Below are 23,828 nucleotides of genomic sequence, written 5' to 3' on the forward strand. Positions count from 1 at the left end.
CACTTCCCTGCACTTCCATTCCATTCCATTCCGTTCCATTGCAATCGTTTCCATTCCATTCCCTTCCATTCCATTCCATTGCACTCCACTCCACTCCAATCCACTCCATGCATTCCATTGCATTCTATTCGGTTCCATTCCATTCCATTCCACTCAAGTACACTCTACTTCACTCCACTCCACTATTTATATATATTTCGATTCCACTCCATTCCACTCCACTCCTTTCCATTCCATTCCACTCAAACCCTCTCCTCTCCACTCCACTCCATTCTTTTCTACTCCATTCCACTACTCTGCACTCCACTCCACTCCATTCCATTCCATTCCTTTCCAATCCATTCTGTGCCCTTGCATTCCATTCAATTCCTTTCCATTGCATTCCATTCCATTCCATTCCCTTCCATTCCATTGTATTCCAGTCCACTCCATTCCAATTGACTGCATTCCATTCCATTACATTACATTCCACTCGAATCCACTCTAATCCACTCAAGTCCACTCTAATCCACTCCACTGAACTCCTCTCCACTGCTCTCCATTCCATTCCTTTCCATCCCATTCCAGTCCCCTGTACTCCACTGCATTCCATTCCAATCCATTCGACTACACTTCACTTCACTGCACTCCCATTCCATTCCATTCTATTCTGTTTCATTTTATTCCATTCCATTCTATTTCCTTCCATTCCATTCCATCCCACTCCACTCCAATCCATTGCATTCCATTCCATTCCATTCCTTTCCATTCCTATCCATTCCACTCGAATCCACTCTACTCCACTCCCCTCCACTCCATTCATTCTCATTCAACTCCACTCCACTCCTTTCTATTCTATTCCACTAAACTCCACTCCACTCCTTTCCTTTCTACTCCATTCCACTACTCTGCACTCCACTCCATTCCATTCCTTTCCATTCCGTTCCATTCCTTTGCATTCCATTCTCTTCCATTCCATTCCACTCAACTCCATTCCAATCCACCGCATTCCATTCCACACCATTCCATTCCACTCGAATCCATTCTACTCCACTCCACTTCACTCAACTCCACTCAACTCAATTCCATTCCTTCCCATTCCAGACCACTCTCTCCACTCCATTCCATTCCATTCAATTCCATTCCACCCCATTCCACTCTACTCCACTCCACTCCACTCCATTCCATTCCTTCCCATTCCACTCCACTCCACTGTATTCCATTCCTTTCCACTCCTTTCCATTACACTGAATTCCACTCCCTTCCATTCCATTCCACTGGAATCCACTCCACTCCACTGCACTCCACACCACTCCACTCCTTTCTTTCCCATTCAGCTCCACTCCAGTCCACATAATTCCTTTAAATTCCTTTCCTTTCCATTCCTCTCTGCTCCACTCCACTACACTCCATTCCTTTCTAATCCTTTCCACTACACTCCACTCAACCCCCCTCCATTCTGTTCCATTCAGTTCCATTCCATTCCATTCTGTTCCATTTCTTTGCCTCCATTCCATTCCCTTTTATTCCATTCCATTCCACTCCACTCCACTCCACTACATTGCATTCCTTTCCATTGCATTCAATTCTATTCCATTCCATTCCATTCCATTTCACTCAAATCCGCTCTACTCCACTCCACTCTTCACTCCATTCCATTCCTTCCCTTTTCACTCCACTCCACTCCATTCCATTCCTTCCCATTCCCCTACACTCTAGTCCCCTATATTCCATTCCATTCTGTTCCACTCCATTTCATTCATCATTTCATTTCACCATTCCATTTCGTCATTTCATCATTTCATTTCATCATTTCTTTTCATCTTATCATTTCATCATTTAATTTCATTTCATCATTTCATTTCATTGACAAATATATTTAAGTGCTAATGTGATGCCCAAGAGACAACCTATTTCCCTTTGTAAAACACCTCCTGCAACAAAAGGCAACCTCTCATGGCTCTCTAAGTCTACAGGGATACCAGCCTCTCTTCAACCACCCAATTTGATTTAGAACCTCAAACACCACCTCAGTTTCTTTAAAACCTAAAACATAAACACAACTCTTGATTGTAAGTGAGCCAAGAGTTTCTTGTCTCTTTCTCTGCTCAATGCTTATGGCCGTGTCTCCCCAACTACGTTCAGTGGAAGAAAAGATCCCCTGGACAAAAAAGTTTGAGAATTGTTTTTGCAGGACTTCTCAGAACCTTTAAAACACAAATCCTCATCCACAGGGATCTTCAGGAGGGAGATGACTGATGCAGCACAACTTTCTTTCACAGGGGCATCGTGCAGAAAACAGTATGAGACACAGAAAGGCTGCATTGAGTCTTTTTAAGGGCCTGGGCCTTGGTGGGGATGGGGTAGGATCTCTCCAGATAGCATCTAATGAGTAGGAACATTCAGGTTGCTTTTTTTTTCCTTATTGGCAAAACTGTGCACCATGAATGAAGCTGGTCTCCCTTATCCATATCAAAACTAAACCCAAATTAATTGGCTAAATTGGGTCTCAACACCTCCAGGAGCCATGTGGAAGAAAGTCCCACCACACTTTAAAGTAGCTTACCTCATCACAGTTGAGGAAAGCAAAACGCTTATGACCAGTATGCTGCTAATACAAGTCTGCAGATAATGCTGTATGAAAAATTACTTTTCCCAATCATAGCTGGCACAGTCCACATTTTGCATTAAACTTCCCCCCCCCCCCGTTTTAAATTTTAAACACAGGTCTTTTTCTCTTCTTTTTTTAAATTTTAATTTAATTATACAAGACAGAGTCTCAGTATGTTGCCCAGGCTGGTCTTGAACTCCTGAGCTCAAGCGATACATCCGTCTCCGCCTCTCAACGTGCTGGGATTACAGGCCTGAGACACTGTGCCTGGCCTTAAACACAAATCTTAATTCATTCTTACAATTATCCTGAGGTTAGAAAAATGGAAGGGGAAGAAAAATGGCAAGCAGGTAGGCTGACTTCAGCTTCATTATTTGGAAGGACAGTTTCCTCGGTTAAAACACACTACTGCCCACAAAGGCCAAGATAACAGAAAAATACAGAATTATATAAATAGATTTCATATGTGACAGCTTTTTGAATGGAGACTTTTTCAATGCAAATGACAAACAGATGTGCTTGAGAATAAATGACAATGAATTTTTCTTATCTCAACAGCCGTCCTGAGAGCACGTCTCTACGTCTCTACCTGCATTCTGGAATCAGGGAGAAAGCCAAAACGGATGACAAGACACTAGATCAGCCATGTCCAACCCTTTGACTACAAGGACTTTTCCGCCTATCTGTGGTGGTGGGTATCTTGAAAATTATGCACAAACTTTTTTTTTAAGCTCATCAGCTATCGTTAGCATTAGTGTATTTTATGTGTGGCCCAGGAGCATTCTTCTTCCAATATGGCCCTGAGAAGCCAAAAGACTGGAAACCTATGCACTAGGTCAAAAGACTACTCCTGGAAGCAATTGTAAAGAATTTTTGACATTATCTTGACATGAAAACCAATGGATAGTGGGACAGAATGCAAAATCTTCAAGAATTTTTCTTGTTGGTTTTTTTTTTTTTTTTTTTTGAGTCAAGGTCTTGCTCTGTGGCCCAGGCTGCATTACACTGGTGAGATCACAGCTCAGTGCAGGCTCAAGTGCTCCTCCTGCCTCAGCCACAGTAGTAGCTGGGACTACAGATGCGCACAAACACCCCTGGCTAATATTTTATTTTTTGTAGAGACGGGGTCTCACTATATTGTCCACGTTGGTCTCCAACTCCTTGACTCAAGGGATCCAGGACAGGATAACAGGTGTGAGCCACCACACCTGGCCATGTGCATGAACTTTTAAGAAAAACACAAGGCCCCAGAAAAGTTAAGGTTTTCCCACCTAATTTCCAGGAGATCTTTTGGTGCAAGGATGAGAAGCTCTTAAAAGTACACAGACAACTCCAAAGAATCAAGACAGTTCATTCAGGCTGGGCCAGCCCACTGGGCAGACTGACCTTCAAGAAAGGCCCACCCATGACATACACCAGATGGCTCTCCAAGAATCTGTCCAGGCCTCAGGGTCCCTAAGGTACTGGACAGAGCTAGGAAAGCAAACCCATTTGCTTCTTCCTGCAGAAAACCCCTTGAGGTCAAGATCCCACAATCAGATGAGGATGGAGTGGCTCACCCTCAGTCAACAGGCCAGACTCAAGGTGGTATAATGTCTTAACCAAGGGTGTGGGCCTCCAGGTATGACTCCCAACTCAGTGCTCCTTTAATAACCACTCTTTGTTAATTCTCCTTAATAGGGGTTCCTGGCAAGTTAGTTCTCCCTCAGGCCTTCCGTTTCCTCACCTGCAAGATGAGAGGGCTGGACCAGATGGAAATTTTGGGGGGAAGGGGATGTCGGCATGCAGCACACGCCGCCCCTCGAGCCTCCATCCAAGTTCCCACCACGCACCCGCCCCACAAATCCTGCCCAAGGTGAGGGCTGGTCCCGGGTCCTCCAGCTGCCGCATCAGCGAGTGCAGGAGGGAGGGGAAGCCTCCAAGGGGGCGACGCAGGCTCAATGATGCAACTGGGCCAGGATTGAACTGAGGCCAGGAAGGAGGTGTCCGGCTCGCTACTGGAACCCAGCCTGGGTCCTCGACCCCCTTACCTCCATGGTCGGTATCTCCTGCTGGGTGAGGTCGTTGGACACAGCGCACTTGGTGCGCAGCCCGCGCAGGCTGCCCATGGAGATGCCGATGAGCTTCTGGAGCTGCCCGCACTGCTGCAGCGCACGGCTGTCCGTGGCCCCTGCGCCTCCCTCCGCTGCCGCCGCATCACCCCGCTAACGCCTTCCCTCTTCTCTCCCATCGCCGCCGCGCTCAGCGCCGCTCTATGCAGGCAGCAGCGGCCGAGGCAGGGAGCTCAGGGAGCGGGCGCCTAGGGGAGGAACTCAGGAGCCGGGAGAGCTGGAGAAGGAGCACCACTTGGCGCTGCCCGAGACAGGACGCCGGTAGAGTTGTCAGCCGAGTCTTCCGCTATTGCCCTCAGAGCCGTGGCGATGGCAAAAAGCAACGCGGCAGGGGGCAAAAAACCGTTAAACGCGGCGGCTGCGGGGGCAAAAAGCCGAGAACAGCCACAGCTGCGGGGGACAAAAAGCCGCGGCGGCATGGGGCAAAAAGCCACGGCGGCGGGGGCAAAATGCCGCGGCGGTGGGGGGCAAAAAGCTGGGAAAAGCGGCGGCGGCAGGGACAAAAAGCCGCGGTTGCACGGGGACAAAAGCCGGGAAAAGTGGCGGCGGCGGCGGGGGCAAAAAGCCGCGGCGTCGGAGGGCACAAAGCTGCTGCGGCGGGGCCAAAAAGCCGGGGCGGCTTTGATGACGGCAAAAAGCCGCGGTGGCGGGGACAAAAAGCCGCAAAAAGCCGCGACGGCGGGTGCAAAAAGCCACGGCGGCGGGGGCAAAAAGCTGTGAAAAGAGGCGGTGGCGGGGTCAAAAAGCTGTGGCGGCGTGGGACAAAACCCGGGGAAAGTGGCCAAAAGCCCTGGCGCCCGGGGCAAAAAGCGGCGGCGGCGGGGGGCAAAAAGCCGCTGGCGGCGTGGGATCCTTTGTAATAGAGAAACATTCAGACCTTAATAGCAGTGTTCTGAAATCATATGTGAGGGACAACCCCTCAGAATCCAGCAGCAGTGTTTTGGAATCCTCTGTGTGGGACAAACACTCAGACTCAGCAGTAATGTTCTGGAATCCTATGTGAGGAATAAACACTCAGAACCCAACAGCAGTTTTCTGGAATCCTATGAGAGGGGAAAACACTCAGAACCCAGCCACTGTGTTCTGGGATGCTATCTGAGGGACAATCATTCACACACTCGTAGAAGTCTTCTGTAATCGTTTGTGAGAAACACTCAGAAACCAGCAGCAGTGTTCTGGAATCCTATCTGAGGGACAAACACTCAGAACCCAGAAGCAGTGTTCTAGAATCGTTTGTGAGGGGCAAACATTAAGAATTTCTTAGCAGTGTTCAGGAATCGTATGTGAGGAACAAACACTCAGAACCCAGCAGCTGTGTTCTCGAATTCTATGTGAGGAACAAACACTCAGATCCCAGCAGCCGGGTTATGGAATCCTGTTTCAGGGACAAACACTCAGAACCCAGCAGCAACGTTCTGGAATAATTTGAGACAGACAAAAACTCGGAACCCAGCAGCAGTTTTCTAGAATACTTTGTGACGGACAAACATTCACAACGTCGTAGCAGTATTCTGGTATCCTATGTGAGGGACAAATACCAAGAACCCAGCATCGGTGTTCTAGAATCCTATGTGAGGGCAAACACTCAGAATCCAGCAGCAGTCAGTAGATAGAGGTAACAAACTTAGATATGTGCCAAGTCTAGACACAAGAGACTAGGGGGATAACGACCTTTCAAAATCAAATGCAAGATTTGAAAACTGATTGGCTTGGGGATGAGGAGAAGGCAGGTCTTTAAGGTCAATCCCTGTTTTGCTTTAAGTTGTTAGGGGGTGGTTTTATCACACATTGTAGAATATGTCGTTTCGGTTTTGAACATCTTGAATTAAATTGTCCTAACATATCTTATGAATTTGATTTTCTTCCCTGGGAAGCTAATATTTCAAAAACTTAAAGAGTATAGATTTCCAACTTGTATCCAATTTATAAAATTATCTCTAGGCTGCTGGTTTCAGGAGGAGGCTCATGAATATTCTATTTGCAGAGAATATGAGTTAACAACAGCTTCAATATTTGTGGACAAGCAGTTAACTAAGCCACCTCTCAGTGTATTTAGATTGGAAATCTCAGCTGAAGATATTCAATAATGAACCAAAAGTGACTTAAAAATTCAATATTTAAGTATATTTCATTGTAATTGATTTGAATTTAAGTAGCCATATACAGGCAGTATTTACTACATTGAACAATGCAAATAAGAGAAAAAAGTTAATAACCATCTGTAATATCACATGCCAAAATCCTCATAAATTTATTCTAGCTAAAAGAGTTCATCAGAAGCAGCAACTGAAAGCACCAACTAAACCAGCTGGGGTTAATTCAGTCATTCTCTCAGAACCATCTATTCTCTGAACAAAACAAGTAGAAGAGTTAATTGTGAATCTGCATTTCCCTTGCCTATTTTAAGGTTCTGATGTAGACACTAATTCGTGAAATCCCTCCTGTGGTGTGATATTTCGTTTTACTTGCTTTTTGTTAGGAAAAGAATGCTTCGGCTCTTAATTTAAAATTATGTTTCTCCCTCCTAGGATGAGTAAACTTAGAATGCATTCTCTGACATATCCAAGTTTTTGTTAATATGAATTTGGGGAAAAAAGCATACTTAATTAGCTAAGACTTCTTATTCTAGGCTTGACCCTGTGTTCGACATCTTTTGAATTTGTAGTTGCATAGGCTGCTCTCTGACACTGGTTAGTGATCTGGAAGCTATATTAACGTTAGGGGAGGTGGTGTATGAACATTAGAGGTATCCTTGAGAGGAAAGACTTGTCTTATCTCAATACGTCTCTTTTTCTGCACACAAGAAAATCAATGTTTGAGTCTTCTAAAATCTTCCTATTTCCAAGTTGCAGAGTACCATTGATTCCTAAACAAAGATCTAATTTTTGACTCAGAGACGTGGCAAGATAGTGAATCATCATTATAATTTAACAATCTTCAAGATAAAATTCTCTCTCTGATATTTAGGTTTTGCCCAATTATTAAGTTATTTGGGTGTTTCGTTAAGAATGGAAGACTCTAGTCTCTTGAGCAGAGACTATAAAGGCCTCAGATGATCATTTATAATTTTATGCTCTTTTCTTTAACATATTCAACACATTTGGAAGCAGCCAATATTCCCCAGAGTTGTTGTGTTTTTTAAACCAAATACATGGTTCAGTGGTGGAAAACTGGGCTGAACCAAGCTGTTTTCAGTAAACACTTCATTTCAGGTGACCTATTTCATATTAAATAATCTCTAGATCCTGTCTTCAAAACTAACTAGATCAGATAACCTACCTTAGATTTTCACCTTTTAGGTTCTGTTAGCTGCAGTCACTTTTGAGAAAATGATTGCAATGAAAGGATAGGGTTGTAGATGGTGAAAATGTTTTGACTCATTTAAGCATAGTGGTATTTAATATGAGAATTTAAGTTAGACACATTTGAAAATTATAATGGAGTCTTTTGGCTGAGCTTTAAAAAAAATAGCATTTAAGCTAAAAAGGGAACTGCTAACTCTCCTAAAATCAGAAAGATGTTACAGTAATTCTCCATTCTCTAGAATTATCAGGAAGCACCTTTGTGATGATTTAATTTTGCTCTTGGGAGTGTGAGCCTGTGTAGTCATGGAACCATCAATTAGAATGATGGCTTTCTGATCACAAAGTCATTCTTTCTGAAAACAATATTTTTCATAAATTTGAAAGTGAGAAGTTTTGATCTTGCCATTCCCAAGTAACTCTCTTAGTAAGAGGCATCAGCATGCTTCAGTGACAGCTGTCACCTTCCAGTGCTGAGAGTCATCTTTGAGTTCTCCATTTCACTCCCTACACTCAAATTTAGCTGCAGTTCTCTTGGCCGGTCCTATGAAATACATCCAAGGCCTAACGACTTCTCACCACTAATACCACTCATACTAACAGCATTCTCACCTAAGTCACTACCTTCTTTCTCTGGATTACAATAGCCTCCCAATTTATTTGCTCACATAACCTATTTATTCTACACAGTGCACCAGATACACCCCTTTGAAATGCAAACACAATCATGTTATTCTCTGGTGAAATTATCTCACATATTCCTATAACATTTAAAATTAATTCAAAATAATCCCATGATTATCAAAACCCTACATGTTCTTCCACAGCATGGTTTAGTTCCAAGATATCTCTTCAACTTTTTTTTCACTGTACTGAATTGGTGACTAGGAGTCATGTATTCGTTTTTGCTCAAAAAGTCTTCACTTGTAAATTTTTCAGTTTCTCCTTAATCCACAGGTAACTCTTTCCTCATAAGGCTAATTGCTTGCTTCCTTGAGCAAGCAATCTGCTGAAAGATACCCTTCATTTTCTAACTGATATTAATAATTTTAATCATTCATTATTCCTTTACTATGCTCTATAGTGTATACAATTTCTGTTCTTTGTCATGTTATTAACTAAATTATTTATTTGTTTCAGGAATATATTCCATAAGTATTGTACACATAAAAATTATGTTATTTTTATTGCTGTATGCTCAGCTGCCCAATAACAGTTTGAGGATTAACATATTTGTTAAATGGGCAAATACATTCTTTCACAAATATTAGTTTAATAATTTTATATTAAACTCCCTATATACTTACAATATGAATTAGAAAATTCAGAATCAACATTCCATTGGAAAAAACTAAACAATTTGTTATAAAACATCCTTAAAAGCATCAGAAAGTTAATACTGCAATGAAAAATTACGGGTCTAAATTAAGAATGATATGGAAGCCTGTTTGTGAGGCTTATGTTTGGGTTATCTCTTTACTTAGAGTGACTATAAACCTCAAAACAGAACTAAAGGGAGAAATAACCATATCTAATAACATGGTAAGGGTATTTAAACATCTCTTAGTAATTGAGAAAATTGAAAGAAAAGAAAAAAGAGAAATGGAGAAAGAGAAACAGAGTGAAAGGGATAATGAAGGAGAGAAAGAAGAAGAGAAAGGAAGAGGAACAAAAGTAAAAAGGAGGAAGGGGGAGGGAGGAAGAAAGAAAGGTGAAAAGAAAGAATGGTAAAGTTTTAACAACATAATTTATCATTCTATAATATGAATGTTGGTCTATTTGATGATGTCCCATAGATTCCTTAGTCTCTGCTCATTTTTTATTTGTTATTCTTTCTGTTTCTCAGAGTCAACATTTTCCATTTTCTTGTCTTCAAGCTCATTACTTCTTCTGTGTGTGCAAATATACTCCTAAATCCCTCTGGTGATTTTTTAATTTTTATCATTGTAGATTTCAACTCCAGAATTTCTGTTATCTCTTTGTTGATATTCCTACTTTTTAATATTTTTTCTGACTCCTTTATCTCTTTGTTTATGTTTTCCTTTCGACTTTTGAGTATAATTAGGAGAGTTATTTAAAAGTCTTTGTGTAGTAAGTTTGATGTCTGGGTTTCCTTAGAGACATTTTTTGTCAATTTAGTTTGTTTCTTTGAATGAGCCATACTTTCCCATTCTTTATAGGCCTTGTAAATTTTTTGAAAACTGGACATTATAATAATTATAATTACCATGTGGTTTCTCTGTAAATCAGACCCCCTCTACAAACACACTAATGTTTTTTGGTTTTAAATTTTGTTTACTTATTATATCGTTAAGGTTTTTTTATACAGAGGAATTTTCCAAGGTGATTTACAAAACTGTTTGCTTTATAAGGTGTGGTCACTGAAGTCTTTTTGTTTCCTTAACAAATGTTAAGCTAATGTTTTGACAGTGATTTTCTTGTATGTCATGAACTAAGAAAATAGGCAAATACAACAGAAACAAAAAGAAAAACAAGTAATCATTATCCAGCAAAATATGTCTCTAGGCCATGCAGACTTGCTTTTTGCTGGGTTCTTTAAAGCCGGCACAAAGTGTGTGTTCACTCTTGCACTGACTGAAGTTCAAGTTCACTCTTGCACAGAGCTTGCACTGAGGGGAGGGATCAGCCAAGGTGAATGTGTAGGGTCTTCTTATGACATTTGTCAGCATGTGGCTTAACCTATGCATACATGTGACTTTCTAGACTCTCCCATGTACGTGAATGATTTTGGATGTCTTAGTTTTCCAAATGCTCTTCTCCAACTTTTCTTCCTGTGCTGAAGGTGATCTACTATATGTGTAAACTCTAATTTTTGCCCTAAGCATCTGTAGTTTGTTAGGTATCCTTGCAGAGTTTCTTAATAATGTCTATTCCTTATCTGTTCTGTATTCTAGCAACACAGAAAAAAAAAAAAGCCTCTCATTAGTCCTTTAGGTATCCCCCCAGACCGGTCAAAACAGACACATAATAATTTGCGGGTAAGATCTTCTCTTGTTCCTTTGGACCATGGACCAGGGTTCCTCACTGGGAACGTGGGCTTCTGACACTTCAACACTGCCAATTTTCTGGGGCAAAGCCAAGTTAAAAATGTCACAAAGTTTTCAAGTTGTCTGTTTCTTGAGTCTTTCAGTTGGTTGTTGTAATCTTTTGACCATTTTCCAGAGTTTTGGCAAAATTTATTCTGACAGTTTCTCTTAGTTGTGTGATGTTTCTGTGGGGAAATGAAAGATTGCAGCTGTCTCCACTGCCATTTTGCTGATGCTCCTCTTTTGTCAATTTTTGCCTCATGTTATTATGCTTTGTTATTAGTTCATGTTTTCTAGGGTTGCCATAACCAAGTAACACCAACTGGGTGCCTTCAACAACATAAATTTATACTCTTATAGTCCTGGAAGCTAAAACTCTGAGATTGAGGTGTCAGCAGGGATGGTCCCTTCAAGGGCTATGAGAGAAAGCCTGTTCTGTGCCTTGTTTCTAGCTTCTGGTGGTTTAGTGTCAGTCTTTGGCATTCCTTGGCTAATCTCTGCCCTCATAATCACATGATACTCTCCCTGTGCATACGTCTCCCTCTACTCAAATTTCTTCTTTTTATAAGGACATCAGTCATATTGAATTAAGGCTCATCTGATTTTATCTTAACTTCATCATCTGCAAAGAATCTATTTCCTAATAAGGTCATATTCAGTGGTTAGGATTTCAGCATCTATATAGAGGAAACAATTTAGCTCATATCTGTGCAAACATGATTGTAATAGCTATGTCTTCCCAAAGCATTGACACCCTTATTACTACAATATAAATTTTAAAAATCCTATTCACATTTTAATAGACTATATTGTGTGTTATGAGTATAATGAGTTCAGTGTTCTTATGATTGCTCTTTGCGTGATATTTTTTGTCATCTTTTTACTTTCAATCCATTAGTATCCTTGCACCTTAACGTATGTTGGGATCACTTGTTTTAATCCAGTCTGACAATCTCTGCTTCTTCATTGGATTTTAATCTGCTCACATTTAATATTATAGTTGGTATAATTCTATTTATGTCTGCCATTTAACCGTTTGTTTTGTATATTTCTCAAATATTTTTCTTTATTGCTTTATTTTGCAATGAATGAATATTTTCTAAAATAGGGAACTTTAGATTACTAATGAATTATTTTACTATATATTTTTGAGAATTTTTTTTTTTTTTTGAGATGGCGTCTCACTCTGTCGCCCAGGCTGGAGTGCAGTGGTGCAATCTCGGCTCACTGCAAGCTCCATCTCCTGGGTTCCCGCCATTCTCCTGCCTCAGCCTCTCCGAGTAGCTGGGAATACAGGCGCCCGCCACCACGCCTGGCTAATTGTTTTTTTGTATTTTTAGTAGAGATGGGGTTTCACCGTGGTCTTGATCTCCTGACCTCGTGATCCACCCGCCTCGGCCTCCCAAAGTGCTGAGATTACAAGCGTGAGCCACCGCGCCGGCCATTTTTGGTAATTTTTGTTGTTGTAAGTTTACCATATACGTATATGGAAAATTAATTATTCAAATCGTCTTCCAATTTATACTAGTAAAATTTTAGTAATACATAGAAACATCGTTGTTATACAAATCTCTTTTATTTCCTCCATTTTAAAGTATTATCACTTTACACATTACATCTATTAAAGTTACAAACCAACAATACATTTTAGTAATTGTTACTTTACCATCTATAGTGATTACCTTATCACAATACATTTTTCTTCCACCTACCTCCTTTTTGATGTTACTGGAAAATATGTTACAGACATATTACATTTCTACATGTCAAATACTCAGCAATACATTATGCACATATTATTATTATCATTATCATTGAGACAGAGTCTCCCTCTGTCGCCCAGGCTGGAGTGAAGTGGCACAATCTCCGCTCACTGCAAGCTCCATCTCCCATCTTCATGCTATTCTTCTGCTTCAGCCTCCCGAGTAGATGGGACTACAGGCACCCGCCATCACGCCCGGCTAATTTTTTGTATTTTTAGTAGAGATGGGGTTTCACTGTGTTAGCCAGGATTATCTCGATATCCTGGCCTCGTAATAAGCCCGCCTCAGCCTCCCAAAGTGCTGAGATTACAGACGTGAGCCATCGTGCCTGGTCATTGTACACATATTATTTTATAAACAGTGTATGATAAAGAGAAAACATGCATTTCTACTGTCTTTTATAATGTTAACATTGCCTATACCAGTGCTTTTTTAAAAATGTGGATTCAAATGACTGCCTTGTGTAACTTGCTTTTAGCCTTAGGAATTTATTTTAGTGTTTTTTTTTTTTGTATGGTAGGTCTGCCAGCAACAACTTCAGTTAATATTTCCGTTTATCTCAGTAAGTCTTTTTGTTATCTTCATTTTTGAAAAATAATTGCTGGATAAGGAATTGGTGGCTGACAGTTTTTTTTCCTTTGCATCTTTTGAATATATTTTTCTACTGCCTCTTGCTTTCATTGTTTCTGTTAAGTTAGCTGTTAATCTTACAAAACATAGGTGCACAAAAAATAAACAAGTGCATGAATATTTATAGCAGTAATATTCATACAGTGATAAAGTAGAAGCAATCCACATGCTTCTTGACTCATAAGTGGACACCCTATTTTCAGCTATAAAAAAGAATGAAGTACTTATACATGGTATAATATGGGTGAAATTTGAAAGGATTATGTTAAGTGCACAAAAGGACAAATATTACTTGATTTTATTCACATGAAACATCAGGAATTGGCAAATCATTTGGGATATAAATCAGATTAGTGGACGTTAGGGCTCAGGGAAGCAGAATAGGGTATAACAACTTTATGCATAATGAATCTTTAGAAGGGAAATGATGAAATTGTCCTGGAACATTGTGAATATACTAAAAGCAACTGCATTGTATGCTATAACATGGTTGTTATTAATTTTATATTATGTGATTTTTACCTTAAAAAACAAAAAAGAAAACAGCCTTACTCTATACATAATAAACTCAAGATGTGTTATGAATCTATAGTGAAATCCAAAATACTACAATATTTAAGGAATAGGTAAGTAGAATAACACTAAAATTTAACATAATGAAATATTTCCTTAAAAAGAAAATGCACAGTAATTAAAAAGGGAAATATAGCTAATATTTTTTTCTCTCCGTTAAGCATGCCATTAACTGAGTAAAAAATCAAGCTGCAATATGTAAACTACATTTTCTAAAACCATAAAGAAAATAAGAAATGAAAAGGGATTTGGGAAAAAAATCCAAAGGTACAGTCAACAACACAAAAATGCTTAGCCTCATTAATCATTATGAAAATGCAAATTGTAACAGAAATAAGATAAAACTACAATTCAAAGAGAAAGCCTAAAATTTAAACCCCCCAAAAATTCTGGGTTTTGGAGAGCTGGGATGGAATAAGGCTCCTAACCTTACAACAATGAAAGAACCAAACTAACTTCAAAGTAATGACTTTATTTTATAGCAACCAGGTTGCCAAGAACTGAGTCAAAATGTGAGGGAAAACAAGCACCAGCAAGGAGAAAGAGAACAGATGCACTTACATAGGACAGATGCAAATAGAAACCACTATGACAAGTAAAGCTGGAATAATCAATAAATTCCTAAAGACAAAGTGGGGCTGGTCAGATTGGGAGACCGCTGACAGCTGCAGAAGTTGGGAAAGATCCATCACCTTGAAAACTTTTTCCCCAAAAACCCACTGTGATCTCTCAAGCAATTGGTAAGGAATCCAAGACAGACTATATATGATACAGATCAGGGAGAACAGAACACTTGGGAGGTGACCAGGACTTGGGGGCCGAGCTCTTACGAATGGGATTAGTGCCTTTATAAAAGAAGCTCAATGGAGTCCTTGTGTGCCTTCCGCTATGCGAGGACATAGAAGAAGGCACCATCTATGAACCATGAAATGGGCTCTCTTCAACACTGAATTTCTGAGCATCTCGACCTGAGATCTTACTGCCTCAAGAAGTGTGAAAAAAGAAGTATCTGTTGTTTTTTAGTCACCCAGTTTATGTTATTTTGTTATAAGAGTCCAAATAGACCAAGGTATTCCACTTAATATGTAGGGGAAGGCAACAAAAACTGCCACACTTAGAATCCTCCTGATGCTGGGAGTATGAAAACAGGAAAAACAAAACAAAACTGCTCTTGAAGGTGAAGGAGGAATATCACTGAGCTCAGCAACACAGCCAGGAAAAGAACAGAAGTGTGAGAAGGCTACATTCCTGAGACCCTGAGAAAAAGCACCTGCATAAGACTGAGATGAAATTATTCACCCTAGTTATAATTGAAATCCCCAAAAAAAGAGGAAAAAATAATGGAGAAAAGAAATATTTTTCAAAACAACCGCCAAAAATATTCTAAAAGAAGTGACAGAAAATCAAACTTCAGATATAGGAAACTCAGAGAATGTCAAATAGAACAAAAATAAATACAAATTACATATTGAAACATCTTTAAAAATCAACTTTAAATTTTATATCTTGCTCCAAATATATAGAGATATAAATAGGTTATAATAAAGATAGGGAGAAAGCCATATCATAGAAATACTAAAATAAAGCTGTGGAAGGACTACATTGATCCTAGAAGCAACAGAGTTCAGAACAAGAAAATGTGTCAGTGATGAGAGATAATATGTAACATAATAATCAATTCTCAAGAAGATGTAAACATCCTACTAATTAGGGTATGCAGTTAACGACAGAACCTCCAAATACATGAGGTAAAACATGAAAGAAATCAAAGGTGAACTAGAAAAATCCAAACTTATGTTTGAAGACTTCAACACTTTTGTCTTAGTGATGGACAGACTAGGCACAACCTCAGAATCATATGGAAGACAAGAACAACAATATCATCAACAAGACATCCAATCTTCAATGACAGAAACTCTTTCCTTTCAAGTGAAAAAAAAAAAAACAGTTTGGCATATTCTCTAACAAACCCAGAATTTCTAATATTTGCGGTCTTCCTTCCTTCTTTCCATCTTCCTTTCTCTTCTCTTCCCTTGCCTTCTTCCTTCTTTTCTTTCTTTTCTTTTCTTTTTTCTTTTCTTTTCTTTCTATTTTTCTCCTTCCTTCCTTCCCTCCTTCCTTCTTTCATTCCTCTTATTCTTTCTTCCCTCCTCCCTCCCTTCCTTTCTCCTTTCCTTTCTCCCTCCCTTCTTTTCGTCCTTCTTTTCGCTTATTCTTTCTTTCTTTCTCACTTTCTTGGTTTCTTTCCTTTTATTCTCCCTTCCTCACTCCCTCCTTTTCTTCCTTCCTCCCTCTCTTCCTTTTCTCCTTTTTCCTTCCTTCTCCTCTTTACTTTCTTTCTTTGCCTTCCTCCCTTTTACCATTCTCTCTTCCTCCTTTCCGTCCTCCCTTCCTCCTTCCTTTCTTTGCTTTCTTCCTTTCTTTTTCTTTCTTTCTTTCTTTCTCTTTGTTGTGTTCTTGCTTTCTTTTTTCTCCCTTCCCGCCTTTCTCCCTTCCTCCCTCCCTCCTTTCCTTCCTTCTCTCATTTCCTCCTTCTTTTCTTTCTTCTTTCCTTCCTCCCTTCCTTCTTTCCTTCCTTCTGTTTTCTTCTTTTCTTTTCTTTTCTTTTCTTTTCTTTTCTTTCTTTCTGTTTACTGCAATTCATGTTATTAAAAAAATTAAGCGTGGGAGGCAGAAAAATAAAGAACACTTTAATCTGCAGGTAAATAGATTATGTCTGCTGGACACAAAATAATGGCCTCCCAAAAATGTTCATGTCCTAATTCCCAGAGTCTTACATACAAATATGTTAGGTTGCGTGGCAGTGGGAAATTAGATTTCAAGTGAAATTAAGGTTGCAATAAAATGATGGAGAGATTATCTTAAAAGGGTGGGATCAATGAAATCACAAGCTTCCTTATAAGTGAAAGAAGAAGGCAGAAGAAAGACAACCATGGAGGTGGTGGCAGGAGAAATTACTCAACATCACTGACTTTTAAGATACAAGAATGAGGACCCAGCGCGGTGGCTCATGCCTAATCGCAGCACTTTTGGAGGTTGGGGTGGGTGGATCATGAGGTCAGGAGTTCGAGACCGTCCTGTGTAACATGATGAAACCCCAGCCCTACTAAAAACACAAAAACTTAACCGGGCATGGTGGCACGTGCCAGTAGTCCAAGCTACTCAGGAAGCTGAGGCAGGAGAATCACTTGAACCCGGGAGGCAGTGGTTGCAGTGAGCTGAGATCGTGCCACTGCACTCCAGCCTGGGCGACAGAAGGAGAATCCATCTCAAAAAATATATACATAAATATGAGGTCATGTTCCAAGGAATAAAGGTAGCCTCTGGATGCTGAAAAAAATCAAATACATAGATTGTGCCACATAGCCCTCAGAAAGACTACAGCCCTGCCCAAAACTTGATGTTAGCCCTGTGAGTCTCATTTAAGGCTTCTGAACTCCAGAACTGTAGGATTAACAGTCACTTTATTGTAAGATATGAAGTTTGTGGTAATTGGTTACAGAAGCAAGAGGAAGTTTATATAGTAATTGTATCATGAAAATGAGAACCATAATTTACAACTGCTTTTAATACTGCACTTGGATGTTTGAAATCACGTACATGGAAATGATCTGTATGTGTATGAGGGAGGATAGCAAATTGATGCCAAAATAATGCAAATGCAAATCTTACACTCATTTATATGTAGGTTTAATTTAATCTTTGAAATTACAATGAAATTAAAGGATTATTATATTTTGATGAAATTAGACTAAAATGAACAATAACAAAATAAGAACTTACTTATATTCTTTATGTGGTCAATAAAGAAGTGATAGTGGAAAAAAACAGGGACAAATGAAGGTGATGATTTAGGAGTTGGAAAGATAGCTTAAACTACAAAATTGTATGTAACTAGTGAACACTTAGACACACTGATTGATGAACTTCAGCTTTTGGCTTGGTGAGAGCATAAAATGAGAGCAGCTGAGGTTTGCAAATTTGTAATCTCCCTGTGGAAAAACAGTATTGTGTTAAACACCATTGCTGATTATCATCACATACCTGGCATTCTCTTTTATCTGATATCTAAAATATTTGGTAATTCCTGGTCTTTCTCTTTTCAAACACAGTACAGTTTAATTTCAATCTTAGAACAGTTGTCTTTGAGAAATTCTTCCCTCTACTGCGTCTGTGAATGGGCATAGCATGGTTACATATATACTGTCGCCCCAGAGAACATTTGATAAATTAAAGCCAAATTTCAAAGCAACAGCTTTAACTCACTGGTTTTACTAATTTTTTCCTCGCCAATAGCGACAACGATATTGATACCCTCACACCTTCTAACATAAAGCTTCGCGTTGTCTATTTTTCAGGTGCTGTCATCTATATGATCTCAGTACTTTAAAAATTAGCTTCCAGCATATATGGTGGCTCATGCTTGTAATACCAGCAGTTGAAGAGGCTGAAATGAGAGGATTCTTTGAGCCCAGGATTTCAAGAGCAACCTGAATAACATAGAAAGACCCAGTCTCTATCGAAAGTTTAAAAAAAAGGTGGACATGGTGATGTGCACCTGTTGTCCTAGCTATTTCAGAAGCCAAAGTGGAAGAATTGCTTGAGCTTGGGAGGTTGAGGCTGCAGTGAGTAGTGATTGCACCACTGCACTCCAGCCTGGGCAACAAAGCAAGACCCTATCTCAAATATATATACATAATAAAAATAAAAATCAGCTCTCATTGATTTCTACATAAATATGCACAGGCGATGTCCATATAGACATAAATAATAATATATCTGACAATGGGTCCATATGATCTTCAAAATCTCAAATGTCTATCTGTGTAATTGACTGGTTAGTCTCATTAATGAATAGAGATTCAATTCTACTTTCTTGTTCTAGATAAATGATATAATCTATCTTTTCATTTCACTTTTTTACTGATAACAACATGAAGAATGACACCATAACTATTTTGGAAAATTACTCTGGTAGGAGTAAAGATGAAACAAAAATAGAATTGCATGGAAAACTAGAAAAAAGTATGGTCTTCTGATATTCTATTACATCATATACTAAAGGCCTCATAAAACTCAGATATTTTATCTAAAAATGTTATTTTCATCTTAGGAATGATCAAAGCATGAGACTAGAATTGTATTACAATGACTCTCACAAGCACATGTGATAAAAGGGAGGTGAAAACATCATTAATGATATTTTAAACGTATGTTTTACTTTCCATAAACATGAACTTGATATGATGCAGATTGAAGCAAATCACCCATAATTACATAATAAGAAGGCCTGTGATATTTTATGGGAAAATAAATAGAGAAAATGCTAACAGAAACCATATTAAGCATTAAGCATTATGCAGCAAAGACAAATCCAGTGGTGAAAGATACACACTCGAGTTCTGTTTGTTGTCTTGGAACAATACGGTTTAGAGGTGACTGGTGGGTGAGGAGAACATATGCGAGTTCACCAAACAGAAAAGCTGAATGAGGCAATACCTCTTCCTGACCATATCTCTTACTCAGATAACTATATAATTTATTGTACTGTAAAGGGTATATTTAAAAATCATGTTAAAAGTCATGCAATGAAGTTGTCCAGGGAAATCAAGACTTAACAGTCTCACTCTGACAATAATGAATAACGGGGTTCCCTCAAGATAGACTAGGACATGACCCCACACTGGCCGGTAGTAGTACCAGAAAAGAACCCATGGAAAATCTTTACCTTATGCTTGAGGTAGGCACCAGGCTAAAGTGAAATCCAGACATAAAATTCTATCTAAAATTGATCAACAATAGAAGAAAATATGTGATGTATAGGCATAGAATATCTTTACTGGATCGTTGAAATAGTAAGATATATTCAAATTTTTACATTGTTTTATTTTCCTCCAGTTATGGCTTGAGGTTTGTCTCTGGAGAGTGGCTGTCAATTGGAGCCCTGCCTTTCTGGGGTTCTGGACAGGGGGTTGTGGATGCTTGATATGTGCCTCTCACAGGATACTTCCTTACCCCAGCAGTGGCCAGGTGTGCATCCCACGACCAGGCCCCCCTCTCACAGACCATCTGCTGAGACTAGGAGATGACTGGTGGTTGTTGTCTAACCTGTGTCCTGTGTATTTCTGACAAGAGCCACTCTCAGAGACCCTGGCAGGGAGGAGAGTTAGGTTCCAGTGTAGGTCAGACTAGACACATGGAGGCCACAGGACGAAACACGGGAAGTCAAAGAAGTAGTTTTATTACTCACAGATCCAGAGAGAAGAGGGCAGCTGAGAAGAGGGTTTAGCTGTGTCCCCAGCCAAATCTCATCTTGAATTCCCACATGTTGTGGGAGGGAACAGGTGGGAGGTAATTGAATCATGTGGGCAGGTCTTTCCCATGCTGTTTTTCTGATAGTGAATAAGTCTCACAAGATCTGATGGTTTTATAATGTGGAGTTTCCCTGCACAAGCTCTCTTGTCTTGTCTGCCGCCATGTAAGACGTGCCATTCAACTTCTGCCGTGATTGTGAGGCCTACCCAGCCACGTGGAACTGTGCATCTATTAAACCTCTTTCTTCTGGAAATTACCCAGTCTTGGGCATGTCTTTACAGATGGTTTGAAAATGGACTAATACAGTAGCGCATCTCATAGGGCTGAACAAAATGGGGAAGATGAGTGGGGAGCAAGAGAGAGAAAAGGGGTCTGTGGGACTCCAGCCTTTATTGGGCCCAGAACATTACCCAAATAAGTTTTCCACGGGGCTCTAGTGGGTGGGGTGAGTGCCAGCAGGCACATTTCTTGGCTCCCGCTGCAACTGAGCAGGTCACTCTGGCGTGTGGGGGCTGTCCATGTGGGCTGTGCGGTCTGTGGGGTGAGTCAGGTAGGTTGTATCCAACGGTTCCATAGCGGGGAGTCACCAGGGGGAGGCAACTGTCTAGGGTCAATATCTGGGCCAGTCACACTGAGGAACTGTGAGGGTTACAACTGGAAATTGTCAAGGGAATCTCAACCCAGCTACCATATGAGAGAGTTCAACTTATGTTCAATGTGAATGCCATGGCAATATTAAAATGTAAGAATTCGCTCCATACGTGCTTGAGGTAAATAGGAGAAACCTAGAATTTTTGTAAACAGTGAGAAGATTGGATGCATTTTCCGTCACATATTTTAATAGTAGCAGCATATTATTTATGTCAATCCATCAGGCATTCAGAATTACATGCTTATGAAAATTTTTTGCACCATCAGACAAAAGACAAGGGTAGAAGATATTTTCAACCCTATAAACACTAGTAAATTAAAAACAGAAGGACCTACATGTCCTAATATATCTATGTTGTGAAAGGCTGCCCTGTCAAATACGGGATTTCTTAAACATATTTTAAAAATCGTAGGTGTCAATATTTTTTAGAAACCCATTTAAATTTTCTCTTGCTATCTTACAATGCCTATTTATTTATTTAGTTGTTCTGCTGATTTCGATGTACATCCTAAACTTTACATTTTCTTTAAAGTATGTTTTATATAACTTTATGTAAAATGTTTCCATATCTTCACATTCTCTCCTTGTCCTTTAGTTTTGCTCTTATATGGTGGCCTTGAGTCTTTTCTCTGGCTTTTCAAACCTAGTAAGACTAAGACACTAAAGTAACTTTGCCCGTGGTTTGGTAATGCTTTCTAAAGCACATCCTAAGCTCTTGTGCATACAGGGATCTCCTTTGAGCTCTATGCTTTTGAGATCCCATATACCTAAATTCCAGTACTCCAAATCAGTACTGCTCAGTTTTAGTTACTCAGTTTAAAAATGTCTTTTAATAGCAAGTTAGTTTAGTGCACTATTGCTTCTTTCTTTACTGCTGGTATACATGTATATTCCTTTAAATGAATCTTGGAATTTATTTAAAAATTTTAAATTATACTAATGAAAGTGTATATTGTTGTGAATTCATAGATGAATTTGGAAAGAATTTGTCTTTATGATACTAAATCCTTTTTTTCCAAGAATCGTATGTGCCTTTATGTTTATTCCAGTCTATATTTATATCACTGAGTATATTTATAGAAATGTAGATACATACAGCTCTAGTTATAGATAGATACAAATATAGATATAACATATTAAATCTATATCTATCTCATATAACATATATACATGTTATATGTGTGTGTATACATATATATATACATGTTTGTGTTATTAAAGAGATCCCTTAAAATTTTTCTATTTCCTATAAAATTTTAGGTTGAGCTTGAATTTTCCTTGTATAAACAAGCAAATATTTATACTAGTTTTAATACTGATGTTTAGACATTCTATTTTAGCATTGAATATTTTCACAATTATTATAAATATTATCTAATATTAATAATGTAACTTAAAATATGTAAAATTTTACCTTTGAATTATTTTATTGTTGAATTTAAATTCCTTTAAGTATGGTAGTAAATTTGTATTTTATGTTTTCTCTATGAATATGCAAATTAATCTATCCACTTCTCTATCTCTATGTGGTAACATATGAAAATCAGGCTTCTCTTCTTCTAATAGACATACACACGTTTGCATATAGAATATCAGACTCTTTATAGCATTGAAAATCTTTAAAGACACGTATATGACACTTTAACAAATATATGTTAGCATGTACTGAGAATCCCCTATTTATTTTTTATTTGGACTAATCAATATGATTATTAACATTATTGGATTACCAAATTTGGAATCACATTTTGATCCCCAAGGTGGATATTTGTTTTATTTTTTGGCTAATTTCTTGTCTTACTGTTTCAAATATTGTTGGATATTATTTTTATTTTATTTGGCATTTTGGCTCCAATTGACAGCCACTCTCCAGAGACAAACCTCAAGCCATAACTGGAGGAAAATAAAACAATGTAAAAATTTGAATATATCTTACTATTTCAATGATCCAGTAAAGACATTCTATGCCTGTACACCACATATTTTCTTCTATTGTTGATCTATTTTAGATAGAATTTTATGTCTGGATTTCACTTTAGCCTGGTCCCTACCTCAATATTTGTAAGTGATGTACTCTAGATATTTTTTCTTCAATATCTGGTGGGTTTTATAATTACTACTATATTGGATTTGTAGTAGACATTGACAAAAATTATTCCTGTATGTTTCATAGCTGTATGAAGGAAACCAATATATTTCACCCCAAAATATGTTCCCTTGATATATTTCAAAATGGATGTTCAGAAGGGCTGGAAATGCAAACATAGATGCAAAGATGTCTTTGCATCAGTAGACAATCTGCCTTGATGCAGCCAGGCTTTCTCTGAGGTCTGCCCCTTTGTCTGGATCCAAGAAAGTTTAACTGAGAGTCTGAGGTCTCCAAAGGTCTGAAAGAAACATTTTCTGTCTGTTCTCTCTGAGGACTGCTCCCAGTGAGGTTTCACCTACGTAATAAGTCCACTGTTGCTAGCCAGGGTCCTTTTCTCACATAACCTTTTTTTTTTTCCCTGTGATCCAAAACCCCATTCCTTCTGTAAACTTCATTTGGTAGATAAGCTTCTGCACCCATCGTGTGTCTGGGTCTTCATTCTAAGGGCTCCAGTGTACACACATTGCAGAAAACTGCATGCCTGTTCTACTATTTATCTGCCTCTTATTAGTGATTTTCAGGGAAATTTCAGAAGGCAAAAGGGACATTCTCCTTTAGCCCATACTCAGACAAAATCCCCCAACATTTAACTGATTCCTAATAGCTTAAAATCACCTTGAAAAATCCATATATTTATAACCTTTTCCTCCCTCTATGATTTCTGGTCAGCCTGGGTTTTGTTTTTTATTCCATTTC

General features: G+C 39.0%; 1 pseudogene; it reads left to right on the top strand.

The window, feature by feature from the left end:
* The first annotated feature begins 4,323 nt into the window (after positions 1 to 4,323).
* LOC129464625 (uncharacterized) lies at positions 4,324 to 5,561 on the top strand (annotated as a pseudogene).
* The last annotated feature ends 18,267 nt before the right edge of the window (positions 5,562 to 23,828 follow it).

This window comes from Symphalangus syndactylus, chromosome 16 (assembly GCF_028878055.3).
Source record: "Symphalangus syndactylus isolate Jambi chromosome 16, NHGRI_mSymSyn1-v2.1_pri, whole genome shotgun sequence".
NCBI classification, from domain to species: domain Eukaryota; kingdom Metazoa; phylum Chordata; class Mammalia; order Primates; family Hylobatidae; genus Symphalangus; species Symphalangus syndactylus.